This window comes from Hyperolius riggenbachi, chromosome 3 (assembly GCF_040937935.1).
Source record: "Hyperolius riggenbachi isolate aHypRig1 chromosome 3, aHypRig1.pri, whole genome shotgun sequence".
NCBI lineage: Eukaryota > Metazoa > Chordata > Amphibia > Anura > Hyperoliidae > Hyperolius > Hyperolius riggenbachi.
The window spans coordinates 296,088,317-296,108,139 of NC_090648.1; the positions used below are offsets into that span (position 1 = coordinate 296,088,317).

The window sequence follows — 19,823 nt, forward strand, 5'->3', positions numbered from 1 at the left end:
GTACATGATTGTACGTTGCCTGATATTCTCTGTTAATAATACTGAAAAACATAGTTTACTTACAGAATCCTGTTGTAATTCTGAAGCTGTCAGAATTCATTTGAACAATATTGCTTTGTTTTGTTTACTCCAAAAACATGCTGAGCATAAGGAAGATAATTAATGATGTTGACATAACAATGAATTAATGCACTTGCCAAGAAACCAACTTCCTTTATCTCAGGTGACTTATGGGCTGGAAGGATGTATTTGAAGGCTATGCGAGACAGCAAGGTAACCATGGTGTAAAACTGAGTAATGCCTGTTTGGACATGATCCCAAAATCATCCAGGCTCTCATGTCTTTCTCTTTTGTTTCACAAGATTGAAACTTTCCACTAACACATTGATATCTAACAAATGTTGCCTGAGTTGGCTGTTAATATTGGTTGGATTACCATCATTCTGTAGGGAACCAGCGTCTGTGACTTGCTGCCTGCAGGCAGCCAGCAGTCCTTTGCATGGCTAGTGCTCTTCTGTTTAGGCCAAGTGCACTGTGTTCAGGCCCGAATAATACTGTCTGTTGGTTTAAATAGATATGAGAAACACTGGGTTGCTACCAGCAGATCTGCAACAGCACTTTTCTCTAAAAATGTAATTGAAAACACAGGCTTTAATAAGCCATAATAATGAATGCATGATTTTATTTGTAGCAGTCTCCATCCTATGACTGTGAGGTCTCTGTAGCTGTCTGTGTTTTGTCAGGGCTGGTGTCCCAAGGAAGGGGAATGGCAGCCTCCTGGCAAGTGTCTCCAATGTTTATCTGCTGCAATGCATTGTTTGCTACAGTAAACACTATGGGCTTGATTTACTAAGCGGTGCTAACCCACTTAGCACGTCTAAAGTCTTTAGGCGTGCTAACCAGGGTGCTAAGTAGGTTAGCACCGGTTTTCTCAATCAGATCTCACATTACAACTGAGTTTAGACGTGCTAAGGGCCAGTGCTAAAGTTAGCACCGTTTTGTAAATCGAGCCCTATGGGTCACAGAAGAGGTATGAAAATGCCCCTATGGCTTCTCACAGTTGCAAGTACTTGTATCCAGCTCCTGCGTTTTTATTGTAACTAGAAACAGGCGGGGATGAAGATCTGCTGAGTGAATCCTGGACTTCCCCTTTATTTTCTGTATGTAGCCATATTCTAATTGTCTTCTCTGGTTTTTATTCTCAGAAAACTACTGCTTGTTTGGCTATGGCAGCACAGGTGTGCTCAACTAGTTCTGCAACAGGTCTACAGCAAAAGGTTCCTTATGGTCTATATTGTGGTGGACTATCTTCTTTTACAGTTGTTATTGCTATTGTGGTTTGACCCTACACTGTTCTGTGCTTGTTTGGTTCTTGTCATGCCCCAACCAACTCTCTACTGGCATAGATAAAAATATTTCTTATCCTCTCCCTCAGTAACCTTAGTACGGGTAAGGGTCAATTCAGATCATTTACCACCAGGATCCACTGGTTGTTGTATTAAGATGAATGGGAGCGTTTATCTCAATGTGATTACTGTTAATTGTCATCGCGGTCAATCATATTTTTCGAGACGCTGCATGTAACTTCTAGCGTTGGCGGCATTTGCAGTTACATATCCCCCTAGGGACCCAAAACACAATGAGACAATGAATCGACATAAAATGATGACAAACGCTTTTCTGCTTTGCAGCAGGAAAGCATTTAGCCATGGCAAAACGAGCTGCCGGCAGCTAGCCATGTAAACCGGCCGTAACACAAAATAAATAAATACCGGTGTTTAAAGCCGTGACATTCTCTCTATTGCACATGACACACATCTATGAGTCTATAAAAAAGAAACTGTGATTTCGAAGAGGATAGTCAATACAGGTATCATTTCAGGCTCAGCTATGTTGCAGTTCATTATGCGTAGCATGTCTCTGTTAAACATTACCTGCTTCAGTTTTGTTTACAGAAATGTATCCTACTATCCTTAAATAACTTCTTATAATTTCAGTTCTTTTCCACTGTAGCGTTACGAAATCGCCGGCGAATCACCGCAGGCAAATCGCATGCGGGTGCGATTCCGCATGCGTTTTTTGCCGCGATTTCGCATGCGATTTCGCATAGGTAAGGCTGTATGCGATTTTAACCATGTCACTGCCTGTGTGAATTAACATGGGTACCTATGCGAAATCGCATGCGAAATCGCGGCAAAAAACGCATGGGGAAAATGCATGCGATTTCCCTATTAAATACATTGTGTGCGATTCGCCTGCATTCCACACGCAGGCGAATTCTGAGGCCCCTACCCTGCAGATTTTTTCTGCACAGAAAAACGTGCGGGGAAACGCACAAGTGGAAACAGTCCCATCCACTTGTACTGACTGTGCGGATCCGCATGCGTTGCCCGCATGCGGATTCGCGATAGTGGAAACGGGCCCTCAAGCAGAATGATTGTCTCGCAGTTATGATGAATATGTCAGTATATAAATAGTGCATAATAGCATATGAAAATTGCTTCAGCAGGCTAATTTTATCACTCTTTTAATTTATTTTGTCATACTGAGATGGACTTAAGTAGATTTTTTTCCCAGACGAGAAAGGCTTCTGCAGAAAGGTGAAGTCATAAGTCTTGACAGGCGCATGTGCCCTAGGTGCTCTGTACACAGGCAACATGTGTCCTTTCACTGGCAGGCACGGCTGAACAAGATGAATGTTTTAGAGATAAGCAAATGGAAATTGTTTTGAGTGTAGACTTTTTACAACATTTAAATTTTCTATTGTGAGATCACTTAAAAGAGTAACCATAATGACATATTGCACAATTAAGTAAACTATTCAGGATGCTCACTTTTACATTAAATATTCTGGTTTCAGCATCAGAAACACTTACTATTGCTATAGATTGCTGTACTTTAGTATGTATTCCTGCCCTCCCAGTGATGTCACAGCCTAGGCTGTTTATTTTGCAGACTCCCCCCCCCCCCCTACAACCCCCACCCCTCTTCCCGAGCATTCTGGGAGACCATAAATCTTTTGTAGTGGATTAGAACTCTCGGTAAGGCCTCTTTCACAGTAGGACGTTGCATTTTGATGCAACGTTAAAGTCGCAACGCAAATTACAACGCAATGCCCCAAAAAAGTTGCAACGCAACTTAATGCCCCATTACGGTCGCATACAGTAGAGCATACAGGCAGTGAAAAGTATGTTTCCAAGTCATTACTGAGCATGTGCAAACAGTCTAACGCAGCTAATAACGTGTATAATGCACTGCATGCAGTACTTTCACTTAACGTGCAGCGTTAGTCACCAACGCAACGTGTGCACTGTGAATGGGGCATTGATTTTTCATTGCAATTAGTTATTCTTCGTTAAATGTCGTTTTAACATGCGACTTTAATATCGCACTGTGAAAGAGGCCTAAATGAACATTGTGCAGAGATCATCTGCCAGTACTAAAGATATTGCCACCTGTGATACATTACAGAAAATAAATCAGGGAGAGGACAGATTTTACAATGGGAAAACAATGTCTAAATCATTTCTAAATAATATATTGTAAAAATAATGAGCAAATTTATCAATTATGTCATTTTGACTACAATTCCTTTTTTAACACTTTACTTTTATACATTTTTATAGTAATTAAGTTAAGTGAAATCTAATTTAAATCAATTTTATTTGAAGTGGAATAAAACTTTTGAAACTGAATTGTTTACCAGATTGCCAATCGCCTTTTAAAGTAGGATGTTTAAAGCAACAGCAAGAATTACACCATTTGTGTCAGAGCAGGGCGTAACAATAGGCCCTGCAAGGGATGCAGCCGCAGGGGGGGCCCAGGAGCCACAGGGGGCCCTGTGGGGGGAGAAGTTTCTTTTCCCTTTCCAGAGAGACTGACAAGGGCATGGAAAGAAAAAACTTTCTGCTCTCTGCACAATTGTTCTAATGACTGCATCTGCTCAGCCACTGATAAGAAATCATACAAAGTTTTGCCGACAAAGATTTGTAGGCTGTCCCTATTCAGTATGCAGCAGGCTCTTCAGTACAGCGCCCTGCCCCCAAGCCCGCTACCCCTCCCCAAGTGCTCTGTCCTGGCGGGAGGGGGCCCCATCCAAAGTTTTTCAGGGGGCCCAGTGATTTCTAGTTACGCCCCCTGCATCAGAGAACCATATCACAGTATTCTATTACACAGAATAATTGTAAAGTGCTGTTAAGTGAGTGCAGACCAGTAACTGAACATTATTCAAAGAAAACCGTGACATTCACCTCTCTCAGCACAACTATCTCCTCCTTTCCAGAGTTTCTTTATCGGTATTGAAGCCACAGAAGCGGCTACAAGCTGTGTACACAGACTATAATGTAAGATTGAGTAGAAAGTATGTGATAAGTGTGCTGTTTTGATTGAAATAAACTGCTTGCATTCTGTCAGCAAGCATACACTTTTCTCCTGTCACCACAGAGCTTTGCCACACTGCATCTTGGGAGATGTGTCTTTTCAAACAGAAAGCCTGCTCACCCATACTCGTACTGCACCAGTGCTTACCAAGTGTGGCACAAATGTTTTGATTATGTAGAGGAGCAGAGAGATAATGAATGACAGGGTAGGAGAGATACTGAAAGAGTGAGAAGGCAATATATTCAGCATATAACTGTATTGACAGGCTGAATTATTTTATTTTCAATGGTACTATTCTTATTTCTGTACATGAGATTTTAGTGTTAGTTTAGCAGCGCTGCAGCAATGATTTTATGTCTGTTTTCAGCTTAGCACCATTCAATAGGCTATAAATTGGAAGCAAAAAAATAACAGGACATCTGACATTAGGACAAACACTGCCATGTGATTTCTTGTTAAATTTTTTCAGTGTTTTGGTGTGGAGCTTTAGTGAAAATTACATACTTAATAAAATTGCTTATTTGTTTTTTAAATCATTTATAGATCGTTTTGCCAGTGTTTGCCCATTGAAAAATCTTTCCTCTCCCTGATTCACATTCTGAATTTAACACTGGTGGTGACATATTTAGTCCTGCCAGGTTTACTATACGGAATGTTTGGTTAGTTATATGCACAGAGGGAGATACTGCTTGCTTAGCAGTTGGAAACAGCTATTATTTCCCTCATTGCAACGAAGTTCACAGACAGCAAACTGTCAGGACCACGGTCATGACATCACAGTGAGGGAGGGGTTTCACCACAATATCAGCCATACAGACCGCCCTGATGATGTATTTGAGAAAAGGTAAACACTTCTTGTGGGAAAGGGGGTATCGGCTACTGATTGGGATGGAATTCAATCCTGGGTAACAGGTCCTCTTTAAAGCATCTTAAGACCAAGTTATGTAATGGTCAGGTAGCAATCAAATTCCTTTTAGGTTACCTTGGCTAGTTTTATTAAAAGGATTTTTGTTTTTTTGTTAATTGTTTAGATAGATCGTATTGTATATTATACCATTTATCTCAAAATAACCTTCTTTTGTCTGTTTGTTGTATCAGATTTATTTGGTCCCTTTTTAGAAGGAATTCTTTATTTATCAGCAGCAGTAGCAGTTTAATGAATTCATTTTTCTCTTAATTTGAATATTGCCTGAATCACAACGCAGACGGTCCCTGCTTGGTTACTGTGGCACTCAGTGACATAAATATTAAATCTTGTCTGTCTGTTCACCTCCAAAAATGCTAATGAATCCTCTGCTGGTGTCATTGTAATCTAACCTCCAGACCGCCGTGCTCAGAGACGCAATGGCATCAGTCTATTCCTAGCATGATTCAGAAATGACAGTGCTGTCCCCTCAATACATGTCTTTTTTTGCTTTTGATCAAAAAAACCCTTCCATCTCCACTTCAAAACCACTCTTCTCTGTTTCCAAGAGATTGATATTCACGTGTTCTATAAATATGGCATTTCAGATTAGATTTCATCTTCGCTCTGTGCGCATCCTCCTCCACGCTTAATTGTTCTTCAGGACACTGTCATTTCAGCTTTTGGCCAATTTTATATTTTACCTGAGAAAAAATCTATTCCTTTTGAGCTCGGCCCCTTGCACAATGTACAATCTATTTAGATGCACACAGCTCAGACACCATTTCCATTGAGCTGCTCCTCTCTGTCGTTGTCGCATTCTTCTGTACTAGAGACATTTTAGACTTCAGCTTAATTCCGCTGATCAACAGTAAAAGTGCCAGGGTGCCCAACACAAAGAAACATGCATATTTAGCAGTATAATGACGAAGGGCCCTACAGCCAGAAATAGACTTAGTCCTACCCTGAACATCTGAATCTGAATGGTGTATGTGGTAAGAACTCCAGCTCTTACTGCTGATGCTTTGATACATGTAACACAGAATCACTTAAGTTTAAAACAGGAGTAATATCAAATAAAAGATGTGGCCCAGAATGTAGCATAGTCAAAGTATTAACCCTGCATTAAGGTTTTAAAATGACATTGTGGCAGATGTATCAAAACTAATAGAAAGAAAATTGGAGCAACAGTAATGTAAAACGGGAGCAGATACTCTGATCAGGAATTCTGATTGGTAGCTTTTAGTACCTGCATCACTCTTGCGCCTGCTTTGTGTCAGGTTTCCCCCTATTCTGCTTGCACTGGTTTTGATAAATCCACCTCATTGGTAATTAGGTGTGGTCTATAATAGTAGTACTGGTGTGCACACCTATTTCAGTCATGCTCTGCCTGCTCTTGGGCTTCTGTCTTGTAGAGCAAGCCAAAAGGCAGGGCTAGAAATAGCTGTATAGGCTAGTGATCTTCTGCTGCTTCCTTACCATACTGTTCTCATTTCCTTATATGGTGATCATTTCCATGTACCTCCTCTCCCCATGTGCAGCAGTCTCATGAAGGCGCAGTAGTCTTCATTCCATGTGCACAAATGTATGCTTACTCCACATTATAGGCAGCCCCTTTTCCATGAACCACTGCCTTCCTCTTCCCACTTAAAACCTCTTTGTTCGATTTGCAATTCCCTTCTTCCAGTGCAGCCCTCATGTGGAGCATTCCCTCAAGGCCATTGCTTGTTTAGCCTTTGCAGAGATCCATCTATGCCAATAAGCTTTTACTGACATCAGTATGGCTACTTTACTGGTATAGGACCTAATTACTGAGGTGGGACTGCTTGCTTTTAAGAACGGATGATTTTTAGAAAGCCGAAGAATAAATATTTAGATTAATGAGCAACAGGAAATAGATGATTGCCGAGTACTTTGGAAAATCTATTATACCATTCCATTTAATTCTTTGCATTAAAGAACTGCTACATTCCATGCATACAGAACTATTATACATTCCATGAAAAGATCTTGCTGTAATAGATGGAGAACAGTTGTCCTACTAAACTAAATGGCATCATAGTCACAACCTACCTCCTTGTGGGAAAATCTGTCTCCTACAATATATCGGAAACAGCAAAACAATGCCTGACAGCAGCTTTTTAAGCAACTGTTAACATCCTCCACTTCCTCTAGAAAAATCAATACTCCATTACTGTGCATGTAAATATTGGTGAGACAAAGCTGCCCTCAAATGTGCTAAAATGTGTTAGAAATGGCTTTGCAGTTTCTCTCTACAATTAGGATTTTCCTGTAGGGAAGCAGGTAATAACCATGATACCATTTGATTTGATTGCTCCATAGTGATATATTGAGGTAACTAATAATAAAACTGTGTAGATGCCCTTGTTTCTTGTAATTCAGGATTGATTTAGAGCTTCGGAAAGTATTTTACCATCTGTTCTAATGGAGGACTAACTTCTGGGGGGTCATATTGATTTGGAAAGTTTTGTTTTACTTTAATTTGATGTCAAAATATCAATTTCAAAATGAAGTAAGCAAGGATCATCCACCAGGCAACCTAGGCAGCTGCTTGGGGCCTAGTTGTTGTCAAGAGGCCCACTTGCCACCTTCTCAGGTCTCTTTTTATTTCAAATTACCAAAATGAACACAACAGGGCACCAAATCAATTACCTTGCCTATGGCCCCCATTACATCTTAGTCCATCTCTGCAAAGATAGAGGTGCCAACAGGATAAAATCAATTCTTAAAACTTTTAAAATTGCTTAGGAGGCAGTGGTGGACTTACCGCCCCGCAAGCAGACACAAAAACTGTGTATTCAACGCATTTTGCAGGTATATTCCCGCTTCCTCAGGCAATAAAATATAGGAGTACACACAGTACAGTCTCAAGGCTTGAGACTGTACTGTACTGTGCGTACTCCTATGTTTTATTGCCTGAGGAAGCAGGAATATACCTGCAAAACGCATTGCAAAAAACCCTGGAGTGTACCAATAAATTTGATTGTTTTGAATACACAGTTTTTGTGTCCACCACTGCCTCCTAAGCAATTTTAAAAGTTTTAAGAATTGATTTTATCCTGTTGGCACCTCTGTTCTTCATTACGTTATAATTGATATCTACCCCTGTTGGAGGGGGATACCCCTTTCTTTCTCCTGTTTACAGAGAGCGACTTCTTAATCCTGAGTGAGGACAGGCTAATCTCCTCACCTGCCTGTACAGTAGTTACTTGGAGGAAACCCTGGTTTGTGAGTATATATTATACTCGTTTCATTTACCCAATTGTCAATACTTACTACACTATATTGGGCTCTCGGTTCTCTTTTTACATACATCTCTGCAAGGAAACCTCTTGTTTAGATGGTCATTTTACCCAACAATGCTGAGAATGGCAAGGGCAAATGGATATCCCACTGATGATTAGTTTATTCTTTATCACATGATTGCAAGTTTATGACTGGCTGCTCACACTCATCATGTATGATGTCTACATCCTTATTAAGTCTACAAAGGAAGCAGAAGTGAAAAAAATCACATGATTATGATCAACCAATCAGCGAATTTGCATTAAATCAAGCACATGCTTCTCCAATGTTTAAAGGCATATTTATTTAATTTTAAACAATACAAATTGTCTGCCTCTAATACTTTAGCATAGACTTTGAACAAGCATGCAGATGGGATGTCTCTGACAAATATCTGACAAGATTAGCAACATGCGTGTTTCAGTTGTGTGATCAGACACTACTTATGCTTGAAAGATCAGCAGGGCTGGCAGGCAACTCAGGGCCTGGCCGAGGCAGAGGCTGGAAAGGCTGGGGCCTCTGAGCGCAGCTCCGTGAGGGCACATTCCTCTGCACTATCCCCACCTGCCGCAGTCCTGTGTGATCTCCCTGGCCACCTGCCTGCCTCAGCGCTATGTTTTCCTGCAATCCTCGAGTCTCCTAATGCTGCCGGCGTCCTCCTAATCAGAGCGCCTGTTTCCCCTGTGCTGTTACTCAAACAGCCGCGCTGTCATCAGAGAGATGACAGGCACGGCTGTGGCATTGTGTTTCTAGGCAACAGCAGGAAGCCGGCTTCTGCTCCAACGGAAGTGGCTTCCTGCAGCACTGCCTGTGAAAACATGTGAATTGTGCTGGACTGGACAGGGGGGAGGGAATCCCCCCTTGATCTCATTTAAGAGGAAGCAGTGAACCTTTCTCTGTGAACGCAGTGCCCATAGATGACTGCAGGACGGGACAGGGAACCAGCTGTTATGTGGTTCCCTTGAATCATCCATGCCTGGAATGAATCCGGTATGAAGGGGGAAGGGTTTTTTTTTGAAAGGGGCAATGATCTGACAGTCACACACATCACATCAAATAGCTGCCACTGTGAGTGACCAGATGTGTGTTTTCAGTACTACAGTGTCCTCAGTCTAACTCCCCCTCACATACATCCTATGTGAAGTGGAGGTGGAATTAGATTGAGGACACTGCAGTACTGAGAACACATCTAGTCATTTGATGGGATGTGTGTGTTTCTGTTTTATACTTACACGGAGCTTCTTCTATCCCACATTAATCAATTACCTCCTTCTCCATCCTCCCGGACCCCAAAATGTGTTCCTGTCAGCCCTGTAAAGTCTGTGACTCAGCTGAGTTGCAGACTATTGTGCAGTCACGGCTGTGCCCATTCCCGATCGTGCTCCCATTCTGCGCATGCGTAGTTCAATAAGACTGTAACTGCGCTTGCGCAGACTGCTCCCAGTTACGGGACTGTGATGGAGGAGGCCCATATCCCAGGAACAGCACATGCACAGTAGTTGACAACCCAGCTGTATCATAGACTTCAGGAGCACAGCAGATCGGCCTACAGGGGGCTGGAAAAATCCTCAGGTCGCTGACACTTAACCTAGTTCCTACCTACACCTAACTCTAACACAGCAATTAGCAAATGCCACTAACCAGCAAATGCCATCTTAGCTATTCCCTCAGCTACAGGTACCTGCCAAACTACACCAGAGCTTTTCCACTGTTACCATTGCTACAGAGCTATTGTTCTTCCCCAGTGCCCAAATTACAAGCTATGGCCAATAATTTCAGAATTTTGACACGGGCACCTGTAGAGGCGCACTTTGGAAGCTCAGCCTCTAGTGCTGGAGAACCTTGTCCCGGCCCTGAGGCAACTAGTATTGTTTTAAAGGAAATAAATATGGCAGCCTTCATATACCTCTCACTTCAGGTGTCCTATGAAAATTGTAATGGCACAGTCCCCTATTTGCCTCTACATGGCCTTTAAAGAAAACCAGAGAGAAATAGTATTACAAGATTTATACATACCTGGGGCTTCCTCCAGTCCCATCTGCACAGATGGCTCCCATGCCACTATCCTCAGTCTTCTCTGTTTTCTGTATCGGGTCCTGTAACTTCGACCAGCCACGACCAGTCTGCGCAAGAACAGGGGGCTCTCTCTGTCTCTCTCCACAGGAGAATAATACTGCGCCTGCACAGTACTATTCTCCGATGGAGAGTGCGCGCTGTGCTTGCGCAGACTGGCCATTGCTGAAGTTACGGAGCCCGATACAGACAACGGAGAAGATTGAGGATGGCGGCGTGGGAGCAATCTGTGCAAATGGGGCTGGAGGAAGCCCCAGGTATGTATAAATCTTTTAATACTATTTCTCGCTGGTTCACTTTAAGTAATGCTAACTTTATGGACGCTAGAATTGTGGATTGTTTCTAAACTCCCACCATATTTGTTGACTGGGAAACATAATGGATATAATTCATTTAGTTTATATAAAACAGGTTAAAATACACTTTAACAAAGATATAATGTAAAATCCGATAACTTTTCAAACTGTACTCCTGTACATTGTGATATTCCATGTAGATTCTAAATGAGTCATTAAAGGACAACTGTAATGAGAAGGATCTGGAGGCTGCCATATTTATTTCCTTTTAAACAATGCAGATTGCCTGAATGTCCTGATGATCTATTTGCCTGCAGTAGTGTGTGAATAACACCAGAAACAAGCGTGCAGGTAATCTTGCCAGATCTGACAATAATGTCCAACGCCTAATCTGCTGCATGCTTGTTCAGGGTCTGTGGCTAAAAGTATTAGAGGCAGAGGATCAGCAGGACTGCCAGGCAACTGGTATTGTATAGAAGGAAATAAATATGGCTGCCTTCTCATACCACTCGCTACAGTTGTCCTTTAAAGCTAGTGTAACCCTGTATTTTAAAAAAAAAAACAGCAGCGGGCACCGGGAGAGGAGAGGTAATGTTCTATGGGACCCAGAGCCTCCCTTTCCTTAGGTGAGTATCTGACTTTAAAAAAAAAAAAAACAGGTTCCCATTAGCTTTAAGGAGCACATTAAATGAAAGAAAAACAAATGTTTCATGACTGACTAGCTGTAATTCTTTCAAGGATATGTAGAAACAGTTTGTAAACATTCAGTTTATGATTCAGAAAGTAGTGCCAGGTCTCGGTTTTTAATATTTTAATTTTGATTTTCTTCATATTAAAGAAGCTAATGTTGTTATTTTTGTATATATTTTTGGGGGGGATGAAGTATTTATCCAAAAGACCACATTGACCGGAGGCACTGTTGTACTTTAATGAAGCCCTATGCCTTTAAGCTAGAATAAATTTTCCCTCTAATAAAGAGTTGGACCACCTTTAGCTCTGATCACAGCCAATATTTTTCTGGCATGCGCTCAACAAGTTGCTCATACCGTCGCTGAGGATTGTTGGCCCATGCTGACATAATGGCAGCTCAAAGTTGAGTCAGATCGGATGGTGGCATTTCCAAGCTTTGAAGTTATCCTTAGACTTCGTCCCAAAATGCTCAATAGGATTGAGGTGGTCAGGGGACTGAGCTGGGCATACAAGCAGGTTAAACTCTGATTGATGGTCCTCAAACCTATTTGAGACCGATCGAGCACAGTTACAAGGGCTAAAAAAGGGCATATTTTCCAATTTTCTGTGATACCAAAGGCACTTTCGATGGTATTCCGTGCCCATCCTTTATCAAAGTCCATCTTGTTCTGCATTGGGATATGCTTTGTGATGCACCTGCATTGAATTCAGCTGTAATTTGTTGTGCTGTTGCCCTTCTGTTGCTGTGGACTATGCGTGCTACTTGCCTTTCACCTCTCTCATTCATCTGTCTTTTTCAATCAGAATAGTCCTTATCACAGGAAGTTTTTTCTCTCTCAACTGTCACTCTCTAGACACCTGAAATACTGTTGGGGAGAAAATCCTAAAAGCGGCATTGTTTAGAGATGCAAGCACCAGCTCTTCTTGCACAAATGATCATCCTTCATTCAAACTTACTTAATCTTTTGTCTTAGGGCCCGTTTCCACTGCACGCAGATTGGATGCAGATTGAATACAGAATGGATGCAGAAAAACTGACTCCAATGAATGCCTATGGGAAAATCTGCATCAGAAAAATTGTGTTTAGTGGAAACAGGCCCATAGGCATTCATTGGAGTCAGTTTTTCTGCATCCATTCTGCATCCAATCTGCGTGTAGTGGAAACAGGCCCTTACCCACTTTGACATTAACTTCCGTGATAATTCATCCGAAGCTGAGTGTTCCTTAAATAAGCAACTCTGCATTTTTACGTCACTTTACTTTACTGTTGGACTGGTTTCCTTTCTAATAAGGAGTGTCTCTAATTTTTTTGGCCACTCAGTGTATATATAAGCGGAGCCTATTTAATGTGATCAATCACATGCTTGTTATTCTGCATGGCTACAATGGTTAATGGCCAGTTTTCCCATACCACCGAGGGCCGCCTCCTGCCATCTATTGTTATATTTGCTTTCACAATCTTTGCTGGAAGGCGATGGCCATCTTTCACAATAAAGTGTTAAAGCTTTATTTTTATCAATTTAAAATAAATAAACAGAACACAAATTTAAATCAGTGGCGTCACTAGGGGGTGCGGTAGGAGCGGACCGCACCAGGTGTCACCAGCAGACGGGGTGACACCAAGCTCCAGGCTGAGTGGCAGTGGAGTAGAGCTATGTAAATATAGACAAGGGTGTTACCCAACTCCTCTCTTCCCTATAGCAAATGGGTCCACTATAATCCCTTCCCAACCCCATTCTCAACAAATGTAACAAGAAACCTTAATAAAAAAAAAGTATTACTGGTTTTGTTTAGTGTGGTGAGGTTTGAGGTTCATGGTGTAAACGAGGGGTGACACCATGGCTTTCCACACCGGGTGACACCAATACTAGTGACGCCTTTGATCAAAATCAATAATTATTTACCGTGACCACCTTTCGCCTTCAAAACACTATCTTCTAGGTTCAATGGCACAGAGATTTTCAGGGAATACAGCAGGTAGATAGTAGCAGAGGTAGATCAATGACTGTCCATAGGGGCAAAACTGGGCATTTGCCCAGGGCCCTAGAGCTGGTTGATGATGCTTACAGACTGCACACAGGTTGGTGGAACTGGGCTGTTCGAGCCTGTTGGGTTGTGGGTAAATCATTTGCCACTTCAGGACTTGTTGAGTTTCATTTCACATTTTTGTTTAAATTGCATTCTGTTAGCTATATTAAGTAAGTAGATCTTGTTGAACTCTGCTCTGTATATTTCTGCTAACACAGCACTATCTTGTATCTTGTATCTCATGAATATACTTCATCTTTTGTATTCACATCACTAGCTATCACAAGAATTCTAATATCACCGTTATTAATCAAGCTTTAGTTGTATATTACATTTCCATTAGGGTGCCAACATTTTGCCTTCTATGTTGAGAAAATGTGTCTTTACATAAAAAAAAAATGAATAGAGTTCCATCCACCCTTTATACCAAGGCAGCATACATTGAATTAGAGTTCCCATGCATGTATGTATTTATACACCACAAGCAGCGTGTATAGTGTAGATTGCTATAGCTCTCTGTCTTGTCTAACCCTTTGGCCCACAATACAAAAGCATGTCTGTTCCTCTATGGACACAGTAAAGTATTGAAGAATATTAGTGCCAGCCTGTACTGGTGTTAGCACAACTTTCCTTTCAAGTCATCTGAAATCTCTTGTTTGGAACACGACACTTCTAAACTCTTCCAAAATATATGCTCTATCTTGACAGTATAATTTGGGTGTAAAGTAACAAAAGGCTGAAATTATGCTAATCACCTCTGAATGAGATATATATATATATATATATATATATATATATATGTATATATATATATGTATATATGTATATGTGTATATGTATATATATATATATATATATATATATATATATATATATATATATATATATATATATACACACTTACCTAAAGAATTATTAGAGACACCTACTAATACGGTGTTTGACCCCCTTTCGCATTCAGAACTGCCTTAATTCTACGTGGCATTGATTTAACAAGGTGCTGAAAAGCATTCTTTAGAAATGTACGCCCATATTGATAGGATAGCATCTTCCAGTTGATGGAGATTTGTGGGATGCACATCCAGGGAACAAAGCTCCCGTTCCATCACATGCCACAGATGCTCTATTGGGTTGAGATCTGGTGACTGTGGGGGCCATTTTAGTACAGTGAACTCATTGTCATGTTCAAGAAACCAATTTGAAATGATTCAAGCTTTGTGACATGGTGCATTATCCTGCTGGAAGTAGCCATCAGAGGATGGGTACATGGTGGTCATGAAGGGATGGACATGGTCAGAAACAATGCTCAGGTAGCCTGTGGCATTTAAACGATGCGTAATTGTCACTAAGGGGCCTAAAGTGTGCCAAGAAAACATCCCCCACACCATTACACCACCACCACCAGCCTGCACAGTGGTAACAAGGCATGAAGGATCCATGTCCTCATTCTGTTTACGCCAAATTCTGACTCTATCGAGACTCATAAGACCAGGCAACATTTTTCCAGTCTTCAACTGTCCAATTTTGTTGAGCCCGTGCAAATTGTAGCCTCTTTTTCCTATTAGAAGTGGAGATGAGTGGTACCCAGTGGAATCCTCTGCCGTTGTAGCCCATCCGCCTCAAGGTTGTGCGTGTAGTGGCTTCAAAAATGTTTTGCTGCATACCTCGGTTATAACGAGTGGTTATATCAGTCAACGTTGCTCTTCTAGCTTGAATCAGTCGGCCCATTCTCCTCTGACCTCTAGCATCAACAAGGCATTTTCGCCCACAGGACTGCCGCATACTGCATGTTTTTCCCTTTTCACACCATTCTTTGTGAACCCTAGAAATGGTTGTGCCGAAAAAATCCTAGTAGCTGAGCAGATTGTGAAATACTCAGATCGGCCCGTCTGGCACCAACAACCATGCCACGCTCAAAATTGCTTAAATCACCTTTCTTCCTCATTCTGACATTCAGATTGGAGTTAAGGAGATTGTCTTGACCAGGACCACACCCTTAAATGCGATGAAGCATCTGCCACGTGATTGGTTGATTAGATAATTGCTATATATATATGTAGATAGATGGATAGATAGATAGATAGTGCACAACTGTATTTTAACTCCTTGACTCATCATGGTGATACCTCTCTATGGCAGCCATTGATGAGAATCACCTCATCATAGCAGCCAAAAGTAATTAGCCTCCGGTCACACTAATCCTTAAAATGATATTTTTTACAGAATGCACCACAACGTACCAATGGACATGTCGATGAAGTCTGTTAAGCATAGGATCCATTTAGATGTGTCCATTCCATATGTTGCATTGACAGAAGGTTCTTTCCTAACCTTCACGGTTTTTGTGGACACTGGACAAAAGTTGGGCAGGTTTTAATACCAACACTACTATGACATGTACAATGCAATGTATATGCCTGAACAGATGTTCCATTAGGTGTTGTTCTGTGAAAGTTAACATCATTTTCACCATCCATGGCAATCAGTCCTATAGTGTAAACCCAGCATGGACAAGATTATGCTGACTTAAAGAGACTCTGTAACAAAAATTTCAGCCTTAGTTCTTCTATCCTATAAGTTCCTTTGCCTGTTCTAATGTGCTCTGGCTTACTGCAGGTTTTCCTAATTGCACAGTGGCTGTGTTATCTCTGTTTTATATGATCTAATCTGTTTTCTTCTGTTGGCAAAGTCGGGCTAAGGCTGGAATGTGTGGAATGTGCAGGGCTGCTTGTGATTGGTAGAAGCTATACACACCTCCTCCAGGTTCCCTGCAGGCTCTGTATGACTCACACACTCTGCTTATGTGAGTCTATCACATGCTGGTTAGTTTGTTTGTAAACACTGCCTAAAACTGGCAATTACAAGCCAGGCTTGCAGCAGAGAGTGGCAGAAACAGCACAGAGGGGCCCAGGAGAACATAATGAATAGAATGGTATGCTTTTTGCTGTAAAAATTTTAGAGTACAGATTATCTTTAAACCACCAAAAACATATTTTAAAAATATTGTGTAGCCCACTGTTTAGGAATATGGTTGGTTCTCCAGCTGCATGGTATATTCCAACTATTGCCAACCCACTCACAGTTGCAGATTAGTTCATATTTTTATTCTTCATGTCATCTGGATATGAGACGTTGCATTTCCCCTTCAATACAAATGTAGTGACTAGGTTACCAGAAGTGAATGAGGAAATTATTCAATAACAACATGGTACATAAACCTTAAAAACACTTAAAAATGACTGCAGAGTGCTCCATAGCAAATAAGCTCCCTTGCACCCAACTAACTTCTCCTAAACCCATCCACACTGGTTTCAGTACCAAAAATATCTGGGATCTTCAAAATGGGGAGATTTGGCTTGCAATGGATGGAAACATTGGCCACAAATTCTGGATCTGAGTCAATCTCAACCGTGGAGAAGTGGACTGAAGTGGACTGCTAGTACTCTTTTTGTTCCCATAACAGGATTGCTCAGAGGAATATGTTAACCCCATTCTTCCACTATAGATTGGACAGATTAGTGTTGCCGGTCACCCTGGCTTAACACGTCAGAGACTTGCAGCGGTCTGCAACATGCACACTGACTCACTTGAACGGTTCCATAGATGTGGCCAATGAAAGCACTCACCAGTTTCGTGAGACGTAACCCCGCCACCTACACATTGTGCACGCCCCTTGCGAGCTTAATCAAGGTTTGCAAGGCAGGGGTTAGGTTGACATACTTTTTCATGCAATCCATCACACGAGGGGAGGAGGCAGAGCCAGCTAATTCATAACTTTCAGATACATATCCATATATTACACAGCAGTGTGAGACTGGGGGGATGGGTAGGAAACCAAAGAGAAAATATGTATCCATGGTAGATATGCATTCTGTGATGTAAACATTGCCCACCATCAGAGTCAGTGCCCACACCTAGAACTAAATTGACATCATGAAGTAAGCACGTTCAGTGGATGTTGTTTTCCATTTTAATTGCGTAGTTAAGAATTGCTTGGTAAATGGAGCTTTAGCAGAACCATGATTTATTAAGGAAAATAGATAAAAATTGGTTAAGATGTTGCAGGAGAAATGTATGTGTATGTTAAAGCAAGAAAAGAAAAACATGTTGTTTTGTTAACGGCTACTTGAGGAACACCTGAGCTGCGAATAGCTTAATGGCTTTCCAAGTGTCATGGGCAATTTTAACATTTTAGACTCTTTCAAGTTAGCTACTCAGAAAAAAACACTGAAGGCTGGATCACATCTCCTATTGAGCACTTTGTTGCTGTTTCCTTTTTTGAAGGTAGGTTCTGAAGGTTAAAATTACCTTGCAGGTTGAATGCAATTTACTTCACAGCATGCTTATATTGTGTGGCACAAATACCTTCTGTTAAGTGCTAGAAATATATGTCGTCATATTCTAAATGCATTTTCTGAGTAATATTTTTAAAGTTCTCCGAGCTGCGATCTTGTGCAGCACAAGCTAAGTAGATCTAAGCTACAGTTCTCACTGCATGGTGCTAGTTTCCACCACCTCAGGTTATTGTTTTATGTTCTATCATAATTCTGGTCTTGGTTCAGCAGAATTCCAGTGTGATTTAGATGTAAATGTTACTGTTTGGAGACTGCATTTGCATTGTCTGTATACTGTTGCGAATACTGGTGTAAACAAATGACCAAACAGCTGGAATAAACAGCATCTTTACTGAGCTTTTTTGATGAGCAGGACCGCTATCGTGAAAAAGGGTAAAATTCAAAATACATGTGTACTGATACTTTACATTTCTCCCTGATTAAAATGTGTAAAAAAAGTTCTCTCCTATGTTCCTGTCACTTTCAGTAGGCACTAAAAATATCTGAGAGATATGACATCTCCTCATGGGGGACTCTCAGGTTTTTCTTTATTTTCAAAAGCACTTACAGAATGGAAGTTGTTCAGTCCAACTGCCAACATAGTGTGCAAATGTGTAGGAAGGCTGGCTGACATCTCCGTATGGATCCTTTACAGGGAGTGCTTTTGTAAAGAATAATGATAAAATAATAAAAGGAGATGCTGAGAATCCTGCATGAGGAGATGGACTATTCCAAAAACCTGTCAGATCTGTCAAATCTTTACTAGCTGTGAAAGTGACAGGAACATAGGAGAAAAGTAATTTCTACAGCGTTTTACTCAAGAAAAAACATGCTTTTATAAGTAAGTAAACAGATGAACAGTATTTTAAATGTTAAAATGTTCACAAGAGTGGTACTTGAAATGTAAACTGAGATTTACTGGCTTTCTAAATGACATTTATCCTGAAATACGGATACACTTTTTGTGATACTGTGTAACACTTTGGTTGTGTTTCTTTACACTTTTAACAATAAACATCTTTATAAACAAAGAAATCAGTTTTATACTTGGTTCAATTGGCAAGAGCCCTTCCCCTCACTACCACCCAAAGATTGAACAGGGACATGTTCAGACATTAATATTAGCTCATAGCATTAGCCTATAGCAATGCGTAGACATATACCAAGCAGCTTCAATAGCAGAATAAGATAATAATTTTTATTTTACATTACTAATTGGTTTGTTTGTTTCCTGTGTCTGAGGAAGCCCTGTATAACAGAGCCAACACCCCTATCAGCTTATCCCATTAAAGTGAACCTGAAGTGTGGCAGGAAAAAAGTTCCTCTTCTCTATCTCGTTTTTTTTGCATCTGCTGCCCCCTGTTGAAGTTATTTGACCTGCAGGTCTAATACCTCTTTGACACACCTCATTCAGGCTTTGGAAGTGCTTGTGGCCCTGAGTACTTCTGAAGATGAGTGGATCTGTACTGTTCATGTGCGAGTCTGGGCTTGCATATGTGCAGTACGGATGCGCCTATCTTCGGAAGAGCTCGAGGATGTGAGTACTTCGGAAAGTCTGTCAAGGAGAAGAGGGGGGGGGGGGTACATTCAACAGGAGATACAGTGGTGGAACAAGGGCATGGAACGAGGACCTGGAATGCTCTATAGGATCCAGAGCCTTCCCTTTACAAAGGGAGGTTCACTTTACAGTGAATGTCAAGTGAAAATTAAAAAAAGATACTTACCTATGGAGAGGGAAGGCTCTGGGTCCTATACCACCCTCCCGCTCCGCTCACAGTTCCTGATTTCAGTGCTGTCACCCCCGTTAGCAGT

The 19,823-nt window shown here is 41.2% G+C and overlaps 1 protein-coding gene across 3 annotated transcripts in view; it reads left to right on the forward strand.

Annotated features, from left to right (window-relative positions):
* The window catches only part of CNTN1 (contactin 1), a 261,698-nt gene that overhangs the window by 63,743 nt on the left and 178,132 nt on the right, over positions 1 to 19,823 (forward strand). Inside the window, exon 1 of one of the 3 annotated variants that reach the window (XM_068276553.1) lies at positions 9,559 to 9,580. The exons of the other annotated variants lie outside the window; for them this stretch is intronic. The gene's annotated coding sequence lies outside the window, so the exon portion shown is untranslated. Of the gene's footprint in view, positions 1 to 9,558; positions 9,581 to 19,823 lie in introns of those variants that run through there. 3 annotated transcript variants of the gene reach the window in all.